Raw genomic sequence first — 10,539 nt, 5'->3', positions numbered from 1 at the left:
ACGAGAAAGTTCTAAGGTTGTGGATGTGCTTGTTGCCACTAGGGATAAAACATTGATGCTATGTCCAGAGGATGTAGTTATTGATTACATTACGCACCATACTTAATGCAATTGTGCTGTTGTTTTGCAACTTAATACTGGAAGGGGTTCGGATGATAACCTGAAGGTGGACTTTTTAGGCATAGATGCATGCTGGATAGCGGTCTATGTACTTTGTCGTAATGCCCAATTAAATCTCACTATATTTGCATTGTTATGCCCTCTCTATTTGTCAATTGCCCGACTGTAATTTGTTCACCCAACATGCTTTTATCTTATGGGAGAGACACCTCTAGTGAACTGTGGACCCCGGTCCTATTCTTTACATCGCATACAATCTACTTGCAATACTTGTTTCTACTGTTTTCTTGCAAACAATCATCTTCCACACAATACGGTTAATCCTTTGTTATAGCAAGCCGGTGAGATTGACAACCTCACTTGTTTCGTTGGGGCAAAGTACTTAGGTTGTGTTGTGCGGGTTCCACGTTGGCGCCGGAATCTCCGGTGTTGCGCCGCACTACATCCCGCCGCCATCAACCTTCAACGTGCTTCTTGGCTCCTCCTGGTTCGATAAACCTTGGTTTCTTTCTGAGGGAAAACTTGCTGCTGTGCGCATCATACCTTCCTCTTGGGGTTCCCAACGAACGTGTGAGTTACACGCCATCAAGCAACAATGGTCTGCGGGAAGGACTTGTAGCCCTTGTGTGGCACCCCCGGGATCAAGGTTAGACAAGTACTAGATGTTCGTCTGACATAAGTCTAACCTTGAGCTCGAGAGACTACAGTGAGAGAATCACTAACACAACAGTGACTCTACGACTCAAGAAGTAATACAAGCTCATAACTGTGCGAAGAACCAAAGCATTACAAACAGAGGTCACTGACCTGACATACATCAATCAACAGAAGCGAAGTTATGCTATTAGACATAGCAAGATAGCAAAAGGCCTAAGAGGCCAGGAGCATAACGGCGACGTCCCAGCCCATAGATTCCAGGCTGCCACCGGGAACCCCAAGCTACTCGTCGATGTCGACTAGAAACCACCATCTGTTGGAGCGACTTCGTCTGAAACAAAAGCATGCAAAACTGAGTACAGGGACTCAACAAGACTTAGTACAACCTTTTAGCAAAGAGGGTATGCGGGCTTTCTGTAGAGCTTCTTTTGCGTAAAGCCAATTTTCCTTTGTTAAACAAGAGGGAGAAGAAGTTCGACTACTCGGAACCTTTGAAAGGGGATAAGAGAGCGATATCTCTAGATATACTGATCATCATATTGTATCCACCAATCTTCATCATCTCGAACCACTATCCTCGGATCACCCCCTCAACACCCGGAGAAGGTATCCGTAAACACACATTGTTCGCCAAGTTTTACGATTAGATTAAAGTTGTCTATGATCACATAATGCATTCCCAAGTTGTCTGTAACCGTGGACATTGCTTTTCGAAAAGATTATAACCCTGCAGGGGTGCACAACTTTACCCACACGTACCAACCGACTCTTAATGCCAGGACCATTAGCTCTCTTCCTTGGAAAGCCGGCAGAGGGTGGTTGACCACGACCTTTACCTTGCTGTCGCCGAGACCATGAGTCACGCGCTAAGGATTGTTCCACCGTAACGGGTCAAGTCCCGAAGTCGGTACTTAACGATGTGAGGCGAGGTGGGTTTCCCCAGGGGCCGCAACCCCCAGCCACCACGGCCACACTTACCTACCTGTTATGTACCTTTTCCCCCAAAGCAGAATGCAATGCATATGTCCAGATAACGCTCAAACTATGTGACTCATGGAATCTACTAGGCAAGTTAGTGAGTCGAGAGGGTACCATAATAGGGCCTCGTGTGGTTGTACGCTCGGTCTTGGTTCAAGAGGCGAGAACTCAGTTCCTAGGGTCGGCAGAAACGAAACAACCCACCACATCCCAATGTGGCCTCTCATCTGAGCCTTTAAGCATGTTTAACAAAATCTCTACACTTACCACGTCAACCTTTGTCATGCTAGTTTCATTTCATTGTATGGCTCCAGTCCGAAGACCGGAGTAATAGCGTAACGAACTAAGCATGGCTAAGCATAAAGATATAAAGGCTCTAGCGATGCACACATGCCAAACCTAGTTATGCTAGGAGCAGTAGATAATGGATTTGAGGCTACAAGGGTGGAGCATGCAATAGATAGGATAACTCTACCTATCGATAAAAGACAGTTGAATCGTATGCAATATGTAGGATCCAGAAGTAAAAGCATTTCGAAATCATATATGAACCAGGCTAGGGCTTGCCTTTGTCCCTGACAAACCGAAGTGCATCTTCGATAATCTTGTACTTGACTTCTTTGTCGGTGGGCAAATATTAACCTTCGGTGTTGTGTATCTTCATTGTCTCGGACTTGTGCTCTATCGATCGCGAAGAAGCAAATACTATAAAGAGAGAAATAACAATCAACACATGGCATAAATGCAATGCGCATACAAGTATGAATGATATGTCATATTAATGGAATTGAGTAAACCCTAGGTGCATCATCAGATTAAAGGGGTTCGGCATCGGACCCCGACATATGAGAGGGGTGTATTAGGGTTTTCTACTAAGCTCCACATTTAATGGGTTCAATCATGTATGAAACATGTATAAACAAATAGGAAATGTTTGTCTGATCAAAATGATATATAATTTTATATTTTTCTGATTTAATATGAATTATTTAGCAATTACTGAAAATAAAACAGAAATAAATAGAAAACAGTTATGGCGTCATGCTGCCGTCATCATGACGTCAGCCGCCATGAGCTCACTGTGAGCTCGGGCGAAGCTGCAATCGGCCGAATTGGCCCACGATTTAGGGCATGCGAGGGGGGAAAAGGTGCGGGGCGACGCAGGCGACCCAAAGGTGGTGGCGCCGCCCACCAATTGTTGTCGGAGCGACGCCGATGATGAGATAACGCGGCGGCCAGACATGTGGTGCATATCGGCGGCGCTAGGGAGGGCTAGAGAGGGCGCGAAGGGTACCAGTAGGTTCCCCAGCTCACCAGGAGCGCGTGAAGGTTGACGGCGTCGCCGGAGGTGGCCGGGAATGCCGGCGAGAGGCGGTGGCCGGCGGCTCAGGCTCCGGCTGATTCGGCCGATTCCGGCCCCGTCGGCGTGCGCTGGCTGGCGGAGGAGGAAGGGGGCGTCGAGGCGAAGCTGTTGGCGTCGGCGGCTTGGCGCGGGGAGGTCGGCAACGGCGGCGACGGCGAGGTCTGGCCGGGGCTAGGGTTTGCTGTGGCTCACAGAGAGAGAGAGAGAGGAAGGAGGGCGCCAGGGGGGAAAGTGAGGACGGGAGGGAGAGAAGGGAGGACGAGGCGTCCTCATCCTCTCGCCATGAGAAGCAGGAGGTGGCCGACGAGCCACCAGGTGCGGCCAGGCAGCTGCCTGCCTGCGTGCGTGGGGAAGAAGACAATGGCGAATTTTTCCCATAACCCCCTGGTTGTTTGGAGATTCCCGGGAAGAATTAAAACATGGTAGAGATTAGGATTTTTGGGGTATTTTAACCCAAATGTTAAGGGGATTTTTACACAAGTTTTTAAATAGAGCAAACAACCACATTGGCAACATTGTTTCAAACCATTTGAGTGCAAGATTTCTCAAATTTTAAATGCAAATGCATGCATGCTTATGAACAAACCAGCAACATTACTTTATTAGCAAACATGGAATGTTACACCTTGTGAAGACTGTCAGGCCGAAGGACCGCCGTGACAAGGCGAACCATGATGCCCTGAAAGTCTCTGAAAGTTTGTGAACCAGTACATCATCAGTAGTTATGATGATGTTTAGATACGTATGTTATGAAGAACTGCTAGTTTATGTGTGCACCTTCTCTTATGGTGTGGTAACCATCTAGAACTCTAGCTATGTATGAACTGTACCAGTGTGCTACATGGTATGTAGCACATTGTGTTTGCTTTTGCTTATGCTTCACTTTGTTATAAGATAAGTGAAGTTATGGATGGCTATAAAGTATTGTCAGCCTTTTTATTTACCATACATGTTGTGTTGGAAAATGGTAGTCCATAAATATTATCTTGTTTGCAAGGAAATGGTACTTCTTAAATTTTGACTTGTTTGAAAAATGCTAGTTCAGTAATAATGAATTATGTACCAATTTGATCTCTATCATAATGTTGTCAATAGTTTAAAAAAGGGATTTCTATTTTCGTGCCCTCGGCTCCTTAGTTGTACTCAGTTTTCCCCAGATCCTTAGTTTTTCCTCAGTTTTCCCCAACCCCTTGTCTATAACCCGCAGAATGAGCTCGGACGAAGGAATCCCGTTTAGTTGACGTTGGTTGGTGCTGGCAAGTGGGGCCGCTGTTGTGCCCCGCAGTGGACACGTCTCCACTTATCCAGATCATCGTGGGACCCACAACTTGTCCACGTTAGCGCGCCGGACCCACAACTTACCCAGGTGACCGTTGCAAAATGGGAGCCCGAGCTAGCCCCGCGCCCGTGCCCGTGCCATTGCTTCCCCTTTCTTTCTCCGCGCCCCATTGTTCTTCTTCTCCGCCAGCGGCAGCCCTTCTCCGGCACGCGGGTGATGTCTAGTTTCTCTTCGACCTCCCGTTCTTCATGGCCGCGGTATGGACCCGTGCCTTTGACAAGATGCCACGGCCGCCCACGCCGGGAGCCTCCGAAGCGGTCGATCCGTAAGACGGACGAGAACGGCAACCGTGGACGTGAGTTCGTTGCATGCGAGAGCTTGCCATATAGAGAGGGGGATAAGGTTAGATCTCGCTCCAATTTCTCTGTTTTCTCTCGATTTTCTTGTTATTCCCTCGAATTTGGGATTTAGGGTTCACGTTGTTGTTTTCGAGATCTTGAAGAAATGCGGGCATTTCGAGTGGATCGATGTGTACGTTCGGAGGCTTCGGTTGCGAGGAATCAATTGGCGCTATTGGGGGCGCAATTTGGGAGGGGGGGACTTGCTGTAGAGAATGCGGCGGAGAGAGGAGCCGTTCCGATTAGGGACCTTCCGATTATGCCTAATGCTCCCAATGCGGAACTGGTGGAAGTGAAGGAAGAAGCGAAGAAAATGAACAAGCGGTTAAGGCAGGCTGATCGAGTTGAAGAAGCAAGCTAATCGATGGCTGTTTTTTTTGTTGTATAATTACGATCGGATTCTTATCATTGCTCACCAGGCGCTAGAAGTTGTTACAAGGGATACCTTGTTACAAATCCATTATTCAGTTACATGTACTTGTAGTTGTTTTCAAAGTTAGTGTGTGCATTCACCGAAATTACCAACTATATTCCCTAAAATAAAAGGAAAGCTAAAGATAGTTGATAATTGTTAGAGGGGTGACAAATAATGCAATCACCGAAATCCGTAAATATGTATGCCTCATGTTTATACCAAAATTATACCACTTTTAGGCCTTTCCAAAATACCAATACCATATCCCAAACTATATTCCCTAAAAGAAAAGGAAAGCTAAAGATAGTTGATAATTGTTAGAGGGGTGACAAATAATGCAATCACCGAAATCCGCAAATATGTATGCCTCATGTTTATACCAAAATTATACCACTTTTAGGCCTTTCCAAAATACCAATACCATATCCCAAACTATATTCCCTAAAAGAAAAGGACAGCTAAAGATAGTTGATAATTGTTAGAGGGGTGACAAATAATGCAATCGCCGAAATTCGCAAAAATGTATGCCTCATGTTTATAACAAAATTATACCACTTTTAGGCCGTTTCAAAATACCAATACTATATCCCAAACTATATTCCCTAAAAGAAAAGGACAGCTCAAGATAGTTGATAATTGTTAGAGGGCTGACAAATAATGCAATCACCGAAATCCGCAAATATGTATGCCTCATGTTTATACCAATACTATATCCCAAACTATATTAAGTGGCAAACTCGTTATTGCATTCTCCACCGACAGAGAGAGAGAGAGAGATGGGTGGCCACGAAGAGAGAGAGAGAGAGGTTGCCACGAAGAGACGGATAGGGGTATACCGCCCGTTAGATCGGTGGATCAACGGTTCGTGGAGTCGATCCGTGTGACAACGGCTCAACCAATCGGGATAAGTTTGGGCTTCTCGGAGCATTTGTGACGGTACTTGAGGGCAAAGCCGAGTAGTACTAAGAATCCAAGGGCACATAAATAGTAAATAGACTAAGGGATTCAAACAAAAGAATTACAAAATGAAAAATGTGTGTTTTGTACAATATAATTCATATTGGGCTACATCAAATTATTTGCAATTCAAATATACATGAGTGTGACAATTATGGCATCATTTAGACAAACTATGTTTTGGGAAAGATGTTTTGCAAAGGGGTTTGGGTGGAAAACCATGCATCTTCATAGCTACACTAGTGATTCGAGAAGTGGCAATTTGTGGTAAAACTTGATTTATATATGTTTGTTAAGGTTTTCTAGGTGGCGAGGTTGCGTAGGAAGACTCCATGAGTAGTTGCCACTATGTTTTTATTTTTTTGGATTTTTTTGCGCATGAAATGACTCAATTAGCTATGTTAATCTCATTTGCTGACTCTCGTTGACCAGCTACTTGAGGGTAAAACTGAGTATATTGCACTTGCCGGTCTAAGTCCTCGAGGGGAAAGCGAGTACGGATAAAATTTACGTATAAGGCCCGAGGTTATAGCCGAGTACACCAAACGTCCCGGGGTTAGACTCGTGTAGCGGTGCACGCCTGCAGCCGTGCATAGCGGACGCGTGTTGCGGTACACGCCGGCTTCGTCTTTATAGAGCCCCTCTTTCTCTCCCTCGACGCACGTTCTCACCGGCTCACCGCAACCGCCTCTCCTGTCCCATCATCTTCTCCACAACCGAAGAAAAACCCCGAAGAAAACCGCCGGCGATGGAGAAGAATGAGATGCCCATTGTCGGCACATCGGCCGCCGCCCCGTCCAGGCCCCCGTCGGCTGCTTCCAACGTAGCGGCCGGCGCATCGGCCGCCGCCCCGTCCGGGCCCCTGTCGGCTGCTTCCAACGTAGCGGCCGGCGCATCGGCCGCCGCCCCCGTCCGGGCCCTTGTCGCCGCTTCCAACGTAGCGGCCGGCGCATCGGCCGCCGCCCCGTCCGAGGCCCCCGTCGGCTGCTTCCAACGTAGCGGCCGGCGCATCGGCCGCCGCCACCGTCCGGTCCCCCGTCGATTGGGACCCGTACGAACCAGCGCGATGACGACGCGCCGGAGAACCCCTACGACACCACCATCGTCGACAACGAGCCGGAGGTAACCCTTTGTTCCCTTGTTCTTATCTCATTTCAATCATTTTGTGTTAGATCTAGCGTTATTACGGTTCGTCTGTTCCTAGTTCAATCCTTTTTTGTTAGATCTTGCGTTATTACTGTTCGTCTGTTCCTAGTTCAATCCTTTTGTGTTAGATCTTGCGTTATTACTGTTCGTCTGTTCCTAGTTCGATCCTTTTGTGTTAGATCTTGCGTTATTAGTGTTTGTGATTTGCTTTTGTTTAAGATTTGTGCCGATGATGATGAATATTTGGGCATAAATTGATTCGGGGTTTGGTCGATAAACAATTGGTATGTACAAATTTGTTGTGCATGATCTTTGGTTTATCGACTCAAATCCTGGATATAAGTGTGTCCAATGTAGCCGAGGCTACCTCTTTTTTTCGAGCCCATATTATCATGCATGATTTTTTGTTCACTCTCTGTTCCATCATCGTTGCAATTGACTCCGTGTTTTTTGCACGATCTTTGGTGCTACGTGACGAGTGCGAGAGCGGCGACGTCGACAGCCGACGACGAGTCCTTCCACACCAAGACTCGTCACGTCCTCGGGAGGCTGCAGTCCGGCCATTACGATGGCCCCTTTGCTCGAGGCATTTACAAGTGCCCCTTCGCAACAGAAGCTCCGCGCCACCGACTTCAACTCCCCGGTGAACCATGCTTGAATCCATTGGCGGATGTGGCGCTAGAGTTGGAAGGACCGTGAACGTGCATGCGTACATGGCCAAACACAAAGCACGTGGGATTCACCTGCGCAACCTCCAAGCGAGTCACACGCGCTACCTGGAGGCGTTGAACGTGCCTACTGCACTCTCTGTATGTGACTGCTGTAGAGCATCTTAATTTCATGTAAAATGTAGCTTATGTTGGATCTATCGGTACTACTTTTGGATCTGTCCTGAATATATCTATGCTATGTTGGTTGCTGTATGCAGCTTATCCTATATTTTCTCTCTGGATTTGTGCCCTAGATTTCCTACCTGATTGGGTAAAAACGAAGGCATAAAGAAATGAATGGCGTTAAAAAACAGAAGGAGAAGCTGCTCTAGATTTGCTACCAATTTGAGCTATCAAATATGAATGAGATCGAGCGATAGAGAGAAAAAAGGTACATTGAAAGCTGCTAATCCGGGCGAAAGAGACGAAACCACTCGTGCCCCCGTCCCGGACCCACACGGCTCCACACGCTACGGCCCCACACGCTACGGCCACACAAACACGGCCTCGTCCTGTCCCACACGGTCCCTTCCTACCAGCCCCACACGACGCGGTCCCACACGACGCGACCCCACAAACGACACGACCCCACTCGTCAGCACGGAACGGTCAACTTAACGGATTCCTTCCGTCCGAGCTCCTTCCGCGGTTCAGACAAGGGCTTGGGGAAAACTGAGGAAAAACTAAGGAGTTGGGGAAAACTGAGTACAACTAAGGACCTGAGGGCACGAAAATAGAAATCCCTTTAAAAAATATAGTAGAGATGTTTACATGAATGAATAGCGAGCAGCTATGTCATGAGAATAGCAAGCACCAATGTCATGAGAACAAAACAGAGTAGCAATTTGATCAGTTATTTTTATCTGATATTTCATATTTGAAGGGATTTTTAAATATTCTAATTTGTAAATAGTTCATATTCACAAAATGTACAAAAATGTATTGAAGTTCGTTAGACCCACCCAACCTTGTTTGTTTTCATTAATTAGTTTTTGAATTATCCTTTATCAAAATACTTGAAAGTACAATGATTGATATAAAATTGTAAACTTTATTTTTTTAATTTTTTGAATAATACTTTATATTATATGCATGGGAGCATATATAACAATGCATGAAGGCAAATAACAATGAAAGATAATCCTATATGTCGCAATAATGATGATGCAAAATGCACGTATGAGATATGAAAACTTTCAATATTGCTTTGTTGGGAAAACAAGCTTAGAGGATTATTATGAATCCAGATTCACTTTTCTCTCCAGTTCTACGAACAAGATACCTTCACAATCAGGAGTTAATGGGTGCTTCTGCACCAAGAACAGCCTCAAAAACCTGGAGAGCGATTTTGGCGGGAAGGGATGCTTTAAAGCTAGGTTTAATAAAACGAGTGGGCCCTGCTCACTCGATTTCTATCTGGAATGATAGTTGGATCCCTAACTCCGCTTCCATGCGGCCCATGGGCCGTCTACATGACACTGATATGTCCATGGTCAGTGAATTGCTAACAGAGAATCATGAGTGGAATGTTCCTCTTGTCCATAGTATCTTCTTTGCCCCTGATGTTGATTCTAATTTGAGTATACCATTGAGGGTGACAAATGGAGATGATTGGCTAGCATGGTCGAAGGAGAACAGTTAAATTACTCTGTCCGTTCGGCATATCGAGCTCTGATGGAGAAGAAACAACATGAGGAGGTGGAGAACGGTTTGTCATTTCCTTCCTCATCGGATAATGAAAGTGAGACCTGAAAGCGTTTGTGGAAGCTTCCTGTAATTCTAATTTCTAAGGTGCATGTCTTTTGATGGTGAGTTCTTCGGGGTATTATACCAGATTATGGGACTCTGTCACGACGACATATAATGGAAAACAATACCTATGGACTTTGCAAGGCTGAGACTGAAACTCTTATGCATGCTCTTATTAATTGTAGTCATGCAAAGATGTTTTGGGAAGCGCCAAAAGAATTACTTTTGGTGAAGCTGCCCAGATTACACTGGTTAACTTGGGACATGGATATTCCGTGTGCATCTGAAAGGATCGTATGCCGCACCTAGCTAGGGGGTGATTAGGTGCTAACCATTTTTTAGTTCCTTTTCAATTTAGGCTTGACACAAAGGTAAACTCTCTAGATATGCAACTATGTGAATTTACCTATATGACACGATCTACTACTAAGCAAGATATAACTAGACAGGATATAGTAGAGCTAATAAGGATAGAGATAACCGAGAGTGGAGCACGCGGAGACACAAAGATGATTCCCGTAGTTTCTTTCTTTTGAGGGGAAGTACGTCTACGTTTGGAGGAGTGTGGTCGCCACGAAGGCCGGACCAACCCACAAATGCCTCACTCAGGTCTCTTGTGAGCAACGCCACAAAGGCCTATCCCACTTCCACTAAGGGATTTCCTCGAGGCGGAAATCGGGCCTTTACAAGATTCTTGGGGCACACATTCACAACCGAATTGGAGGCTCCCAATATCTGTAACAACACAACAACAACAACAACAACAA

This window comes from Lolium rigidum, chromosome 4, assembly GCF_022539505.1.
Source record: "Lolium rigidum isolate FL_2022 chromosome 4, APGP_CSIRO_Lrig_0.1, whole genome shotgun sequence".
Classification (NCBI taxonomy): Eukaryota; Viridiplantae; Streptophyta; class Magnoliopsida; order Poales; family Poaceae; genus Lolium; species Lolium rigidum.
The sequence above is the reverse complement of the archived record's forward strand: the minus strand, read 5'-3'. Positions refer to the sequence as shown.